The sequence below is a fragment of the Magnolia sinica genome, chromosome 19 (assembly GCF_029962835.1).
Source record: "Magnolia sinica isolate HGM2019 chromosome 19, MsV1, whole genome shotgun sequence".
NCBI lineage: Eukaryota > Viridiplantae > Streptophyta > Magnoliopsida > Magnoliales > Magnoliaceae > Magnolia > Magnolia sinica.
Genome location: NC_080591.1, coordinates 43,099,897 through 43,118,395, shown reverse-complemented (window position 1 = coordinate 43,118,395; position 18,499 = coordinate 43,099,897). Strand labels below are relative to the sequence as shown.

The following is an 18,499-nucleotide window of genomic DNA, read 5'->3' as shown; positions in this document are numbered from 1 at the left end:
AGGGACAACTTCCACAAAATCTTTCCTTTTTGGCCGACACTAGCCTATGGCATGCTAGAAGTTATGTATGACACCAGCTTATTAGAGACCCGAAAAAAGTGGCTGACCACCCATGAAGTTCTGTGTGAGTTTTTTTTTTTTTTTTTTTAGCTATATCATGGTTTATAATTTAGAGATCTTGACAGTGGTGAAATATCAATAAAATATAGAGGCATGGTTGATGGTATGTTTATCTTTTTGGGATGCTTCCTTATCCTGTTACTTCAATTCTAATTAGGTGCTTATGGATTGTGAATTTTACAAATTGTCTATTGTTTTGATCAATCTGCACTTTTTTCTTGTTTTTTATTCTCTTCCTTTATATTGGGCTTCTGCATTTTGGAATTTGGGGGTGTCTTTTTCTAACAAGGTATTATATGTACAATGCTAGATGAAAATGATGAAAATACAAAGAAAGCTCAGGGAAAATGTTATATTTCAAGTGGCTTTGACATGCATTTTTTATAAGATAATGATAAAAATACAAAGAAAGCTAACGGAAAATGTTATATTTCAGGAATGTTGTGTCACAACCATTTTAGTTTTGTGTTGCTCAGTATAGAATTTCATACAGTTGGGAATAACTTGGATGATCTAATTCATGAAAGTTGTGCATGTTTCTTTTATTATTGAATTCAAAAATTTTAGATGAGTTAATCTATCAAGGCATGCACTAGCAATGGTAAGCCATTATTTTTTTTTAAAAAAAAAATAGAAGCTAGCTACGACTAATAACTATAGCCTTAGATCTAAACACCGTAGCCATTTTTCACTTTGGCCAATAGCTAAGGATATAGTCATACTTTTGGCTACAAATATTATCCATAGTTGTATGTAGATTTTGCTACAGAGAGTATAGCTACGGATTTAATCCGTAGCTATTAGTGTATATGGCTACGGATTAAATCCGTAGCCATAGCTTTTTGACCTATGGTTACTCCACCTACGACTACAGTCGTGCTACGGACAATAACTATAGCCATAGGTCTTTAGCTATGGTTTTTATCCGTACCCTTTGCCCCTTTTTCTAGTAGTGATCCCATGATTGCACATTTTCAGAAAGTTTATCAAAATAATCCCACGCATCGTCGGCTTCCTTGTTCATGAATTCCCCATTACACATCAGCTCTACAAATTGGTGCATGGATGAGGTTAATCCTTTATAGAAAAAGCTCATTATCTGCCATGTTTCATAGCCATGTTGTGGACATGAATTTATGAGATCCTTAAATCGCTCACAACATTGGAAGGTCTCATCCTCTTTTTGCACAAAATTCATAATTGTTTTCCTTAAGATATTCGTTTTGTGTGAGAAGCCTGGATAGATGGCTATTGGAGAAGAAGAGTAAGGAATGAAAGTGTAAGAGGGAAAAGAATTCAAAATGACGCTTATATCGACTAATAGAGTGAAGTATTTATTAGGGCATCATTATAGTTTTGTTAGAAACAATGTAAGTACACACATTAGCACAGGGTTCATCCCAGTGAAGCCATCGCTAACGAGTTGCGATGAGTAGGCCGAAATCGGTTAATGCCCTACTGACATGTGTAGGCAATAAATGCTACATTTATGAGGGGTCGCACAACACTTTCATCTTTTTCTAAAGGCAAAGCAATGTCGAGGGCAATGTTCATCCCTATTATCGCATTCCCTGTGAGAACCAATCAGGGGGAACTACATGTGATCTATACGGTCCACATAGTGTATTTGAAGATCTACAGATATGTACAGAGAATATTTTTCAATAGTCGCAGAAGTAGCATATTAGATGGTGTCGTGTATTGCTTAAGCGGCCAATGAAGAGCAATTGTGTGAAAGTGGTTACAGGACAGGTGGCAAGAGGAGAAGCAAAAAAGTTCAAACTGGTGGCGAGCGGTTATGATAACCATCAAAATGTGGGAAGGATTTAGATGGAAAAATAAAGGCTATAAATAGCAAAGGAATTCAGCAAGAAAAGCCGTCTCATACCAACATATTCAAACCAATCAATTATCTTTCAATTATTATTTCAAATTATCATTCAAATTACATTCCATAGTGTAATCCTTTACTTTTCATGTCAAGCAAATTACATTCCATAGTGCAATCTTTTACTTTTCAACTTATTGTTTACATTCCATAGTGTAATATGTAGCGTTAACGAAGTAGTTGATAATCTTTAGCTGTAATTTGAGTTTACGCTCACACGTTGGATTCAGTAACCCATCATCATAAAATGAACCCCATCCTCTGAATATTGCCAGATCCATTTTTACACATTGAGCGAGTGGCTAAATAGGCGACCGATCTCACTAGATCTCGGTCATACACTAAGTGTCTGCCTATCTTGGCACTTGGGTTCATTGTTATTCGATTTGAATTGAAGTTGCAATTTCAATTCTAGCACTCCCGCACACCTAGTACTGAAAATAATGCCAAAAAATACAAAACTTATGACCCTAAGAAGTTTTCAATAATAGGTGTTCAATACACTATTTCCTAGTGTAGTCCATTTGAACTTTGGATATACTTTACTTTTGAGATCATGCGCTAAAATGAACCTGTCAAATAGATGTACGGCGTAGAAGAGGCAGTAACCAGTAGATTAATAATTTGCATTTCTTTCATTTTCAACTAATTGCATTTTTCACTTAATTATAATATATATTGTTTATGTAGAAGTAAATAGCTTTAATTTAATGATGCTTGTTTCAAAGTTCGGTCATGTAAATAGGGGCCTCCATTAAGGGATTAAAACCAATAATATGGTGGGCCTCACCTTTAATGGCCATCCACTAAACATCTCTTTTGTTGATGCTAAGATCTGGTCATCCTTGCGAGCCCATCGTGTACCTGTAAAACCAAATGACAATGGGGGTCATGGTTGTAGCTGGGGACCCTCCGATGCCTAAGTTAGAATAAGTGCACTCTAGTTCTTGTCGAATTAGGGAAATAGTGCTTACCTTCTCCTATGAGGTAGGGTTCTTATTTATAACCTTTCATGACCTCTTTAGTGAATGACAATGAGTCTACAGTGTAGATACATTTCATACAAGGGATCTTCCCCTGTGTCACACCCCAAACTCGGAAACCGGGCTAAAAAAATTTTCGATTGTTGAATCCGGCACCGACAACCTCTGTAGTACCCCATTCTCGGCTCTAGACACCCATACACTAGGTTCCAATCCTAGGATTCTACAAGGAGGATTTCTAACATGATTTTTATTCTTAATGAGCATAACCATAAGCATAACCCACGAACAATAACCACAAGAACACCATCACAAAATCCACTATAATAAAAAACTTTAAGTACAATGCATATGAAGGGAAATACAAGATAATAATGGAAGCTCCTGAAGCTCGACAGCACGCTCCCATTGCTCCGAGGCTACGATTACGTCCTGACATCGCCTGCACGCATCAATCGTGCATAAGCTTATAGAAAGCTTAGAGGGCGGTGTAAGTGTGTGTGCAATATGAGCGTGCTTAGAATGCAATATTAGAGTAATGTGGAATCATATTAATGAGTACATGAATGCAATTAGTTGTACCAAGGCTATGCCGTGCAAGATATGAATGTTATTGGCCATATCAAGACCATGCGATGCGAGATGCAACTCAAGCATGCCAATCCTCATCCAAATCCACATATCAATGCAGCTCATCATTAGAGCATCAAATATCAGTACAGTTCTCATTCTGGATATTTATCGGAGTTTAGTACACTCTAAATGGCACTGCCCCTTTCCCAGGCGCACAGTCCAAGTAAGTGTAAGAAACCTCACTATCCACCTGACTAATAGTCTGCCAATACCTATCCGGCACGTCAATAGTGGACCCATTCATGAGCTGGTCAAACTCAGCCTAGCAATACCACTTAACCTCGGGCGGGTAAGGCCACACCCCTTTTCAACCGACCATGACATAGTAGGAGATGCAGCCTCCTGGTATTCAGCCCTCGTGTGCTCATGTATCCACTTGGTCTTAATGTTAGAGTCATCCTCTGGTACCATCGGGTTTAAAGATTTTCACCTATGGACATCTATGGCACCCCAATGCTAGTAACAACATTTTCGGTGTCCGATCTTGCCATCTATGATGTGCCTGTGGAGGCGATAGCCCTGATGTCGCTAGGGCGTATAGTAATCACAATCACACAAATGCAAAGTGCATGAGTCACGCAATCCAATCATGTATCAATCCTATGCATACCGTGCACTCATGTGGGATAACTCCGCTTATCAGGGAGTCCCGTAAGCCACCTACACTATGACATATGCAATGGTCAATCACATCTGATAACAAACATACAGATGATGCGTTTCAACATGTATCATGATGCTATGCTATCACAAACTCATAATCGTCAATGGTAGCTGGTATCGACAATCAATAACTAACCTTGACATAAGGCAGGGTCCATAGATGGACGGGCGATGATGGATCAATTAAAATCAACGGGGCTGAAGCGATTGGGTTAACCCGCTAGAGAATGATGAGGAAGGGCATAACAAGGCCTAAGGGAAGGTCACAATATGGACGTCCAACCATCATTGCCCATCAATGTGGACCTTTAACTAACATTGCTCCGAAGGAATGACGCTCATAGGGCCAATCGTATAATAGACTCATGGCCTCACAAAGGGCATAATATACAACACCATGGGCCTCACTCAAGTCGAGCATAATATAGCAGGCCCACGGCCTCATATAAGAGCCTCACATACATCAGGTGGGCTACATATACATCACAATAGGCCTCTGACACGGGCCTAATATACATTACAAAGGCCACATCCCATGGGCCTTAAATATATCACAATGGGCCTCTACCCATGGGCTCCAAATACATCACAATGGGCCTTACCCCGTGGGCTCCAAATACATCACAATGGGCCTTACCCCGTGGGCCCCAAATACATCGCAATGGGCCTCAACCCATGGGCCCCAAATACATCTCAATGACTCCCAACCCATGGGCCCCGAATACATCATATTGGGCCTCATACAAGGGCCTCTTATACATCACATCGGACCTTGTCAAATGGGCCCTAAATACATCACAACGGGCCTCACCAAATGGGCCCTAAATACATTACATTGGGCCTCACCAAATGGGCCACAAATACATTGCATCAGGCCTCAATGAATGGGCCCAAAATACATCATATGGGCCACATTAACAGGCCATACCACTACACCATTCATTTATTGTTAGAGATCAATTTAGAGTATTATCCAAAAAATGAATCATATCAAGAGATCAACTAGACCATATCACAAATAATAGTGGTGATAATGATTTCCACCCCAAAAAATTACCAGGGCCCACTATAATGTTTATTTTCCATCCAATCTGTTCATATGGTCACAAAGACCTGAACCAATAGGAAAAACAAATATCATATTGATCCAGAACCTATGATCCCCAAAACGGTTTCAATGGTAAGCATTTAATCCTCCACTGTTTTTTACAATGTGGTCCACCTAATAGATCTACCTCATTTTTAATCTCAAGCCTTAAGATGAGCTCACTGATTTGAGGGACGGTTTGGATTAGCACTTACCGCATGTCAGGCCCACACAGCTGCTGTCCAAATAGATGGACGATTTGGATTATAACAATAACCGCATGATCAGACCCAGATGGATGGTCAGGATGTAATAGATGCATCAGAGGTGGGTCTCACTGTCCAGCACGCTGGACGGTGTAATAAGACCCATACATCACGCGCGACACCACTTGGCACTGTCCTTAAATGGACGGTGTGGATACAAACTACATCATTATGGGCCCCACCCCCACACGTGCAGCACGTGTGGGATGGGTCCCACCCTACCAAAATGGATGGACGGTGATGGATAAAATCCATACCTTAGGTGGGTTATCCACCGTCCAATCCACTGGACGGTGGATGGAAAGGATGAAACACATACATCTGGTATATACCAGAAAATAGATTGGATCATCCTATATTCCCATCAATGGATATCCTCATGGAATTTGGATTTTATATATATATATATATATATATATATATATATATATATATATATATATATATATAATGGTGGTCCCATGCGGGTGGGCCACACGTTTTAGATCAATACGATATTTGTGTTTTCCTTCAAATAGGAGTGCTGGAGGCTGGACATGCCGGCCCCAGCAGCTAAGCCCCAATCAGATCGAGCCCACTGATGGACGACCTGGCCTGGTAAGACATAAACATTAAGGTAGGGTCCATGCCAGTGTGGCCACCTACTGGATCAAAGCTGATATTTATATTTTTCTTCATCCATGCCAGCCCAAAAATGGGCAGCAAGGTGAGTCCATTCATGGATAGCGGGTTGGCCCACTAGATGGATAGTGCGGATAAAACTCATGCATCATGATGGTGGGCCATCAACCAAAAAGAGAGGGAGAGAGAGAAAGAAACGAGTGGTGGAGGGGAGGGACCCCGCTACTATGGGCCCTCCCTTATTACAATGCATACATCAAGTGCGTCCCATTGATTGTGGGCCCTCCAATCATGAAATCTACGGTAGAAACCAAAGATCACCTACCTATCAGCCTTCTTCTTTAGCTCCTTGGACTCGTATGCTCCGTGCCTTTAATTTTAATAGAGGTTGATGAAGGATGAATAGTTGAGATGGGAGATGAGAGGGTTGGAAAGTGGGCCACACTTGTTTTTAGGAGAGAGAGCTTGGACGTTAGAAGCTCTCATGGGAGTTAGGAGATTACTTAGAGAATGAGAGAGAAATAGAGGAATGATGGATTTATATGGGATAAGTGTAATGGGTGTTGTAAGGAAGGGGATAGAGAGGTATGGGTTTGCTTGAAATTTTGGTAAAAGACGGATGGGTAGGGAGAGAGAGAGTTGACTTGTGGAAAAGAGGGAGTGGGTGTTTGTACTTGGGATAGGGTGAGGTGGCATAGGGTAAGGGTGGTGTACTTGACTTAATTTGATGTGATGTGTCGTAGAGATTCTCTCGAAATTCGCAATGCGTGGTGTTTCTTTGGAATGAACGCCAGCCCACATCTCCTGACCTGGGTATCGGATCGGTGTGCGAGTCATGGTATTGGAACCGCGGCAATGGTGTGGTCGCTAGGGTATAAGTTTCGAGTCGAGCCGACTTTAATATGTAAGACTCGGCTTAGGATCACGCATAAATGTCGGATACATGTCGGGGGTTACCGAAATTCGACCGGGAGGACCACAGAAGCCTGTGGTACGATACGATCTAGGACACGGGTCTTACACCCTGGATATATGGCATTTATCTCGACATGATTCTTAATGAAGATCTCAGGGAGGTAATCTTTTCCATATACGAAGCGGATATCTCCTAGTGCTTAACATTCAAGGAGATTGTGGTCGATAACCAAGGATGACCTCTGAGTTGCTTAGTCGAGGTCCTACAGACCAAGCTTAGTTGATAATCAGGGTCAGGGTCAAGTTTTATAATTAGGTCGGCGTCCATAGTTGTCCCTTGGTCGAGATAGTGAAATATTGACTAAGCGACTAAGGCCACCACTCATAACTAGTGCCTGGATTAGTCGCAGAGGTCATGGTCGGCATCTGAGGCCAAGCTCTTTCCTGATCCTCATTCAAGAAGTAAATGGACTTAGATTGACGCCTAAGCATGAAGACCCACATAGGGGAGGTTGGCTTGAATAGGGCCACCAGTCATTATAATGGAAGAGAAAAATGTGGCAAATGTGGGAATCGTGGAGGATTCAGTAATGATAACGATGAGTCATATGAGGAGGTGTGTGTGGAGCACCTCTTCATCTATGGGGGAATGGTAGATAGACACCTGTCTCTACCTCGATAGTGGGGTCTACTGACGAACACTCGGTCGCCATGTGGATGGAGGAGTGTACTGAGGTTCCTCTTCGGATGGCAGCATTAAATGCATGCATTTAATGCTGCCACCAAAAAGGCTATATATAAGGGAGGGGAGTGCCCTAAACCCCTTTGTTTACTTCATTCATCTCTCCTGCCTTCTCTTGTTGCCGAATTAGGCGATTTCAGTAGTTAGAATTCCTCTTCTCTCTGCTTCTCCGGCTAGTCCTCTAGCCCTTCTCCATTCTCTCAGTCTTTCTTTCTTCTTCCTTATTCGGGATGTCGAAGGGTTCCAGCAAAATGTCTGTGTCTGGAGCCTTTCACAGGGAGTCCATCCCAAAAAGTGTGGACTCCTGGTTGGGTGCACCCTCAGGCGTTCCATCTCTGGTGATAGAAGATCAAGAGGAGGTAGTGTCGGCCCTAACAAGGTCGATCGGAGCTAGTGTCTGTTGAGGGGTCATCTTCGAACGTCAGTCCCTTTAGGTCAATGTTATACGATGCAGACCTAGTCCAGATCAGGTAAGAGTTCCAGATCTCTAACTTCATGGTGCTCCAAGTTCCTGAAGTTTAGGAAGATCTGAGCCATCCTCGCAAGGGAGATGTGGAAATATATCTCATGGCCTTGTAATATTGTCTGAGACTACCTCTCCACCCTGTCGTGCGAGAGGTCATCCATTGCCTTAGGCTCGCCCCAAGCCGGTTGATCCCAAACATCTGGTGAGCCATTTTTGACACTTTCATTATGTGGCATAAGCTCGAACATGCCAAGCTATCCACAAATGAGCTCTTGTACTTGTAAAGAGTGAAGGCTAGGATATTTGGGGCTGGTACTATTTCTCTACTTGGGTGAACAAGGGCTAGGCCCTCATTACTAACAACTCGTCCTCCAACAAGGGCTGGAAGCACAAATGGCTCTTTACGTCGCGAGAATGAGAGGCCACAATGGCTGAGGTGGTTAGACTATGATCCCAGTTCCCCACAGAATTTACCTTCCCGGGTCAGAACTTGTTGAGCTGCAAACCTTGTATTTTTTTTTATTATTTTTGTGATCTCCTTTGTTGACTTTAGTCGTGCCTCTTTATAGCTCTTCCTCAGAATCATCCCAAGCTCACTTTGTTGTAACTTCGTCAAGTCAATCATGTGAAGATGCAAAGCGCTACTAAGAGAAATTGGAGGAGGCTTATCACTCCTTAGTTCTTGTATCAAGCTGGCATGTCTATGGTCAAGCCAACAAGTATATTGTAGCTGGTCAAATTTTTATTAGACTTTTTATGCTCAGACTTTATTTCTCCATGTCTAACCCTTGTAAATTTTTTATAGAAATGGTAGATCGTCCTTGCCCCTTAAAGAGGATTAAGATTCCCTCCACGGCCGAGCTAGAGAAGCTGAGGAGGATAGTTAAGAAGGTTCATGCCCCTCCTTTGGCTCATCGAGGGGAGTCCTCCAACGCTACTGGAGATTGGCCTAAAGGGGCTTGACACTGCATAGCCAAGGTCGGCTGAGGTAGATAAAAGTGGGGGAACTGGGGTAGTTCAAGGGGTTTCTCTAGGTGCATCGACAACGGAAGTCCTCTTTGGACAATCCACGATAAAAGTCATGATTTTAGAGTCATCCCCAACTCAAGACGAGGCTCACCAACCTGGAGGGGCCACAACTGCTCACGACCAACAGGCGGAGGAGGGTGGTGTCTCGAGGCGTCAAGCTTATGGGACCACTACTACCGGTCGGTCTCTCTCTCTCTCTCTCTCTCTCTCTCTCTCTCTCTCTCTCTCTCTCCCCCCCCCTCCCCCAAGTCATCACATGGCCCTCCTAGCTCAATGAAGGACCTGACATGTGCTCGAGGAGGATATCTCGGCACTGTTGGCGCTCCACCCGATGACCCTCTTAGGAGAGTTGGCAGCCTCCTTCCTTAAAGTGAGGCTTCATCCCTTCTCTTTCTGATATGTTGTTCTTATGGTCTTCTAGCCCCTCCCCTTTATTTTTTGCTTTTGTTTTTGTTTCATTTTTTCCAGACCGCCTCTGGGCTCTTAGCTTCTCATCGAGCATTTCAGGAGTTGGGGTGCAGGCTTGACGAGGTGAGCGCGAGTCTCCAGACCAAGGCTGCTGAGTTTGAGGCCTATGTCGCGGCTAGGGGCATGGCCTTCATCTAGGCCGAGTCTCTTCAGGAGGCCTTACGGATTGCTGAGGAGTGGGCAACTCTTGGGAATCAGCTGGCTGAAGTATAGTGGGAGAAGGCTGTGTTATGGACCGAGTCAGAGGGCCTAATGTTGCACATGTCCATCTCCGAGGTTATGTGGGAAGAGGCGAAAACCAAATCTGTGTGGGTGGAGGCCAGGTTGGCTAAGGTGGAGGCTAAGTTGGCAGAGGTTGAGGCCTTTATCCTAGCTGTGCAAGCAGTAGCTATAAAGACCTATAAGGCATTCGAGGAGCAGGCTGATGAGCTAGAGGAATACTTCAACATCAGCTATAGGTAGTGCAGAGTGCATGTCATACAGAAGTTTCCGAAACTCGATATAGACTGCTTAGTAAATGAGTCTCTCAAATATCCTACCCCTACTGCAGCCAAAGTCGAGAAATCCCCCAAAGAGTAGACCAAGCCTCTCCTCCCTCCAATACTTATAAAAAAAATTAGTTTTTTACATTGTACTTCCCTTTTCCTTGTTAATGAAAAGACATTTTTTTTGCAATGATTGCCCATGAGTGTTGTGTGTATGATCTTCTTAAGTTAGTAGAATTAGTAGGTCGAACGAGTAGAGCTACTACGTCGAGCATTGTAGGGCTGATAAGTCAATTATGTAGTGGTAGGCCGTGCACGATAAAATCGATAGGTCGAGCACTTAGAAGGACTTTCTTCCCTTAAACTAAGGGAAGTCCATAAGACCCCATCCATTCCATACCATTTTCTATGCCTATATGCATTATGATCAATACCCTTAGCTAGACCTAAATTAGCCGTTCATAGTGCACGCCCAGCTGACCAGAGCCCTAAGACCTTGAAACCTATTTCATATCGATCGCCCCGTCACCGTAATCGTGTAGGTACCACCCGTGTGTCTGTACCACACTCTGTTAGTGAGATACGCCGTGCAGAATCGTTAGTGTAGCATGTGTGCATGGCGCCATGTACTCCATTCCACACATGTGCACAACACATGCCATGCACACATGCACATGCAACACATGGGTGAGAGAATCTCTACCCATGTGTGTGATGTCACGCACCCATACCTCCCCTCTCTCATGTGCATGCAAGGTCAACTCTTCTCCATACCATATCTTATGCATGACATCATCACACCATGCGATCCCATGTCCCTTTAATCCATCATTAATTACAAATCGTGAATTAATTGTCATAATCTTAGTCTAAGCTAACCAAGATCACATTAATTGAATCTAACCACATTTTAACAATTTCTCTACAAATAGTCCTTCATCCCTTAGCATTTCACCATTTTTCTACATGAGGGGAGAGAGAGAGAGAGAGAGAGAGAGAGAGGAGTGATCTTGGTAGGCCATCAACTCCATCAATCTCATCCCTTCCATCCATTTCAACCATCTGTCTAATCCATCAAGGTGAGTACACACCCTTCACTCTTATGGTTTGTTTTCTTTTGATTATTTGGATGATTAATAATGATGATGATTTGATGATAATGATGTGATCAATGGTGTGGATGCATAGGAGAATACATATAGAAAGATGATTAATATTGGTGATGATATGATGATAATGATGAGATTAATGGTGTGGATTCATGGGAGAATACATATAAAACCATTGATAGTGGGCACCACCAGAATTTTGTAGGCCCTCCAAACCATCCTAAGCATGGCCCATTGGGCTGACCAAACTCACACACACCCAAGCACACACGTGCACACATCATGTAAAAAATAAAAATAAATAAAATCAATTAAAAACACAATGTCGCTGCTGCCAACGTCAAGCAGCGCCCCATCTGCTTGAGAAGGGGTTGGGTCCATGAGTTTAACTACATGCTCCCCTGCCAACCCCCCCCCCCCCCTCCCACGTGATGTGTGTTTCTGATCCACACCGTCCATCCTATTTTCAAAGTCATTTTAGGAGTTGAGCCAAAAAATGAAGCTAATCCGACTTTTTGGTGGGCCACATTGTAGAAAACAGTAGTATTAGTGATATTAATTGTTAGGGCCCACTGTGATGTTTTTATACACTTAAATATATCAAATATTGGGCTCATTAAACCCGTCACAAGCCACAAAACCCAGCAGATGGACTGGATCATCCTGATGTGGGCCCCACTTATGAAAAACCTTAAGAAAACAAAAATAAAAAAATTCAAACAGCATTAGATGTTGTTGCTGTCAGCATCCAAATGATGCTGCAGCAAGCAGCGTCCTGCTGTTGGACGTTGGAGAGATAGTGGGCCCCACCACAAGCCCCACCATGATGCATGTCGAGCATTTACACTGTGCATTTGATGGGCCCCCTTTAGAAAGTGGGATACCCAATATATATATATATATATATATATATATATATATATATATATATGAAGCTGAATAAATCAGCAATATTCATGTGTCTGATCATGATGTATGTGTTATATCCAAACCGTCCATCCATTTGGCGAGTCATCTTAAGGCTTGAGAAGAAAAATAAGATAGATCTAACGATTAGGTGGTCCACACTACAAAGAGTAACAAGGGATTGAACGTTTACCATTGGAACCCTTTTTGGGTCATAGAAGTTTTGGACCAATATGAAATTTGTTTTTCCTCTTACTTTAGGTCTCTGTGACCTTATGAACAGATTGGATGGAAAATAAACGTTATGCTAGGCCCTATGACTGGTTTAACAGTGAAATCATTATCTTCACTACTATTTGTAGTATGGTCCAAATAATCTTTGGATATAATTCATTTTTATTTGGATAATGCTCTAAAATGATCTCTAAATACAGATGAACGTGTAGATATAATAAATATATTACTTTGGGACCCATGTAACTTTGATCTCCTTGAACCATTCGTACAACTCGGAGCTCGAGATATAAAATGATGCGCTGGGGTTCACTTGAAATTTGAATGCATCTGACACTTGGCCTAACCCCTTAACCAAGTGGGACACACATAATGGATGGTTTATATTTGTGATCCACGCCTCAGTGGCCCAACAAATGATTATGAATGTTTTAATGGAGGGTATTCCCCTCAACTTTTATGTGTGGTATGGCCCACATGCGCCACGGATTGACTTAATTTTAAGCCCCAGGCCCACCATGGATTGGTGGCCCATTAATTATGCAAATTGTATTGTTTGTGAATGTGATATGTGAATGGTCTAGATCTTTGTTAAAATTTCTATATCTTAATGGTGTACAATCATGTGACCATGTAGTGTGTGGACAGCCTACAATAATACAAGTATGATGAATGCATAACCCCATAAGCTCCATCGCATAGAACCCATGTGAATTCCATTGATGTGTGGGCCCACGAATGTTAAGGCCCATTCTGAGTGAATGTCATGTGGGCCCATTAGTGGTAGCCTTGTTTGCGCCAACCATTGGTCCACTTTGGCAAGAGTTTGTGATCTCCATGTGTTGAGTGTATGCTATCTTGAATCATGTGAAATTATGTTGTGTGTATAGCCCTTCACCACTTGGCATGTGATATAGGTTGTATTATATTGCTTGCCTAGATTACCTAATTATATAACGAGTGCACAACCCTTCACCACTTGGCACTTTGGTTAGAGTGTGACCCTAAGTAGTAGGATCATATGACGTGTGTTTAAACCCATAAACGTGTTCAATTATAACAAATATGTAGACTCTAGTGGTGTGAGGGTGTGATATACATGTTTGGTCCCTTAATAATGTGGGCATGTGATGTATGTATGGCCACCTAATCATATGCAATTGTGAAGTATATGTAGTCGTCTAACTGTATTATTGCGAAATCCACATAATGCCAACCAACTACATGAAATCAGGTGGCATTGGTGACTACCCAATGATATGACCACATGCTTATGGGCATAGCCATAGTCACCTAAACCATGAACAATCGGGTTGTACGTGTAGATTTTCTTAGTCATGAGAATTATGATATAGGTAGGATTATGCAACTTAATACTAAAGTGGCCCTCAATTTGGTGTCATGTGATATAAATACAACCCTTACATTATGATCATAAGTGAGGCAGATGTGGGGACCACTAAACTATATCTGATGTGATGGAAGCTAGTTCTTGGCCTCTTGATCATGTGACACTGAATCCGAGTCATTCTCCATATGAAGTATTGGGCGGTTATAGTTTAAGAGTTAGTGTAACCGGGAATGGTGGGTATGCTTGTGATTGTGCCTTGGATGCTTTGAGATGCGGTCACTAGACCATGATACTAATTATATGTCCACTCAACCAAGTGAAATTATGGCATCGACAACCTGACCATGTGAGAGCTTAATAAAGTGGTTGCCCATAGATGTATGAGTTATGATAAGTAACCATGTGACCTCAAATCATTTATTAATGGCAAGTACAGTGACATTTGTTTGGCCACTCAACCATATGGACTTCTGATAATGGAGTGGTCATAAGACCATGTGGGCATGTGAGAATTGTGTGATTACTCAGACTCATGGACTATGCTGATGGTGTAACCTCTTAGGTATGTGAACTTAGGATGTGTGTTAGATTGGTTATTGACCCTACCTTGATGTAATATTGCATATTTCACCATTTATCCATTAGGCTAGCTAATTCTAAAACATGATTCCAAAATGACCTAGATCCAATTCCTAAATAAGTTAAACGATATGAAAGTGTTAATGTATAACTTTCAAATACTTGTGAACCCACTCAATGTACATATTTTATCCGCACTGTTCAATTGTTTTACCAACCAAATAGTTTGATCATGGAGCTCATAGACATGTGTCTTGTGCATCTTCATTTATTTTTTCTTGTACTATCTTAATGTATGTGAGTTACCTATACTATCTACTTATTGGGACCCACTGTAATGTTTGTGTGTGGACCCATTGCTTGCAATACCACTTGAAAGCACTACGTTGTATGAGACAAACCCACATCATCCAACCTTGATTAACTTTATGTGTATATTATATACCCAAGTCGTTTAACTTAGGGCTCACTGTATTTTATGAGGTTTAATTGTGCCTACCAAACCATTGTAGAATTACTATGATAATTATTTGCAATCTAACCTACAAACAACCCACTTGAAGGTGAAGCCACTACATTATATGAGTTTCACCAGCACCATCCAACCTGTGGCTCATTTACTATATGTTATATATATGTCTTTCATCTCATAACAACTTGGTGCATGTACTTTGCCTCACCACTCATTAACCATAAGGCCCAGTCAGGGTATAACCATGTGGTCCCAATAGAAGAAAATCATATCGGGCTAAAGTCGCTAATAGAATATCTATCTTGCGAAGGATATGGTGTAATCTTGAATACAATTAATGCTCGTGATTATGATGTCTATGGATGATATTAGTGATGTTAGTGATTATGGTTAATAGAAGTATGTGAATTAATATCTTGATTAATGTTGTTCCACTTCCTAGTATACTAAATTCATCTACTTAATCATGTTGATATTGATCATACTCATGTGCCATAGAATGATGGTAGGTGCAAGTGTACTTCAATACATTTGTTCATGTGTAAGATATGTCCTCTTCAGTTTAGTCACATGACCATGGATTGATGTAGTTGATAGTGGCACATGATGATTATATGGCATTTTTTGGCTTAAAGGTTAAGCAGACCCTAAACTTATGGCATTATATGCATACCACATGCACTTGAACATATGCCTTATTATAATTTCTTGAATTCATACATAATCATGACATACATGATGATCGAAATACCATAGTCATGCCGTATAACATGAGTTAGATCTTAACGATGAAATGTACATTATGATGATGACTTGGGTTATCCCTGAAAATGAACGGGACATCGGAAGTGTGGAAATAGTAGGGGATGATATGCCGCTTGGGAAAGTCCCTAAACCCGATGCTAGCTAGGGATACCTCACTGTTAGGCTGAGTGGATACATGGGTCATGGATTTGACTCCCACTAACGAAGTCGGGTTGAGAAGAAGTGGGTCCAACGTGCCTAAGGGATGAGGTGCAAACAGGAACCGGTCTAACTCGCCGACGAGGAGAAGTGTGAATGAAGTCCGCTACTGGCATGCCGAGTGGAAGTCCACCACAGGGCAGGTATGAGAGGTCAATTACTGATATATGGTGCATAGGTGTCGACCACGGTGTTTCCTATGATATACCGTTGGTGGAAGTCCACCACAGGGTGGGTATGCGAGGTTGATTACTAGTGTCTAGTGCATGGGTGTCAACCATAGTGTTTCCCGATATATACAGCCATGATATGGCATGATAATATGATGATGATGATGTGATTACGGATGCGTGTAATATGGTTATGGCTGTGGTATAGGAGACATAAAAATATGACTTGGTGATGCTGGTAGCATTGACTTAGAGTATTACTATGATGCATATGCATTGCATTGGCATTGGCATCATACCGTACATACTACACACCTGTCACCATACATGATTTCTTCGTGGTATATTTATCTTACTTGCATGTAGGACATACTGCACACACTAATGTACTCACTAAACTTTTTTCCTAAGCTTCCTATTTTCTATTTTTTTAAGGCTGGAGTAGCTTGGAAGACTTAGCTTTCTCGATGCATTGTAATCATCGGGATTTATAATAGAGAGTGTTAGTTAGTATTTTGATCATGGATCTTCATGCTCAGGTATTATTATATATAAAAAATTCAGTAAAAAATCTTTCTTGTGGTGTGCCGAACTCGGGACTTGGTGTATGGAAGTCGAGTGCCAGATTCGGGGTATCACGGAAGCTATCTGTCCCTGGATTTGGGGTGTGACAAAGTCCTTGTGGTCGGTTATATAGCTCAGGTAGTCGGGATAATGATGTTAAAAGAAATTCTCCTCCCTTGACTTGAAAAGTTCTTTTATTGTAGAATTCATAATAGAAAAAAAATAATAGTAGTATCATGAGCACCTTTTTCCCTTTCAAAAGAGAGGTTGCTCTTAGTTGATCGAGCACTCATCAAGTCAATTAACATGGTCAACATATCTAGAACTTTTAGATTCTTTTTTATGAATAGTAGATCTTCAGGTGCTCAACATTCCATGGATGAGGCAAGGGCTATCCATTCACGTCCTCAAGTCATATGCACTGGGTCATGTTATGCTTGTTACTTTGTAGGGTCCTTCCCAGCTGGACCCAATGTTCCAAAGCCGAGCTCCTTGGTTCTCTGGAACGTTTCTTGAAGGACTAGGTCCCCTACTCAAAATTTGTGCATCTTGACCCTGGAGTTATAGTACTTGGCAGCCCACTGTTGATAGGTGGCAATTTTCAACTGTTCTCGTTCCCTTTCTTCCTGAAGGAGGTCTAAACTCAGGGCCATCTGCTTGGCATTTTAACTTTCGTTAAATGATTCAATGCACATGGTCAGAAATCCTACTTCGACTGGTATCACGACTTCTACGCCAAAGGCTAGGAAGAGGGAGTTTCCCCAGTTGAAGTCCGAGCGGTTGTTCGGTATACCCAAAGGACATGTGGTAGCTCTCAGCCCAAGCTCATTTGGACTTCTCGAGCTTAGTTTTGAGATAGTTTTTTATCATCTTATTAACCACCTCTAATTTTTCATTAGCCTGGGGATGTCGAGGTGATGAGAAGGCATTGCGAGTGCCAAGTCTTTCGCAAAGTCCTCAAAAGCACGCGTTGTCGAATTGTTTGTTGTTATCGGTAACGATTGTGTGTGGGATGTCGTATTTTCATATGAAGTTCTTCTAGATGAAGTCAGTGATCTTTTGCTTGGTGATTTTGGCCAGCGGCTCAACCTCGGCCCACTTAGTGAAGTAGTCGACAACTACGACATCAAACTTGGTCTGACCCCTGCCCATTGGTAGTGGTTATATGATGTCAACCCCCCACTAGGCGAATGGCTAGGGGCCAGTCATCCAGGTCAACTGCTCAAATGGCTATCAAGGTATTATGGTGAACCATTAGCACTTATCGTATTTTCTTGTATACTGCTTGGCACCTCATGAATTGTCGGCCAATAGTACCTATGTTGATTCACTTTATAGCAAGTGCACTTCCACTCAAGTGGTTACCACAGACACCTTCATGGATTTTTTTTAAGACATATTCAGCCTTGTCAAGTCAGAGGCACCTAAGTTATTTTAGATAAACTCTCCTCTTGTATAGGACATCCCCTATCAGGGTGTATTGACCTGCCCTATTTCAAATTCTTCATGCTTGGAGCTTATTGTCGGGTAGTTCATTCCTCTGAAGGTAGCCATGATCGAGTCCATCCAGCTTGGTGTCGAAATGACAGTGAATGCTTCCTTTAGCTCAGGTTAACCAATGCTGGGCTCAAGTAAGAACTCGATCGAGATTATTTTGGTGATATCATCGTCGGTCATTACGGCTAGCTTTGCAAGTGCATCTGCGTAGGAATTTTCTACTTGGGGGACCAAGGTGACTTCGCACTTGCAGAACTTACTGATAAGCTCATTCGCCTTCTGGAGGTA

At 41.9% G+C, this 18,499-nt stretch overlaps 1 non-coding gene across 1 annotated transcript; it reads left to right on the top strand.

The window, feature by feature from the left end:
• Positions 1-1,232: 1,232 nt before the first annotated feature.
• On the top strand, positions 1,233-1,337 carry LOC131235896 (small nucleolar RNA R71). The gene has a single exon (XR_009166411.1). It is a non-coding gene; the product is annotated as a small nucleolar RNA R71 (small nucleolar RNA).
• Positions 1,338-18,499: the final 17,162 nt, after the last annotated feature.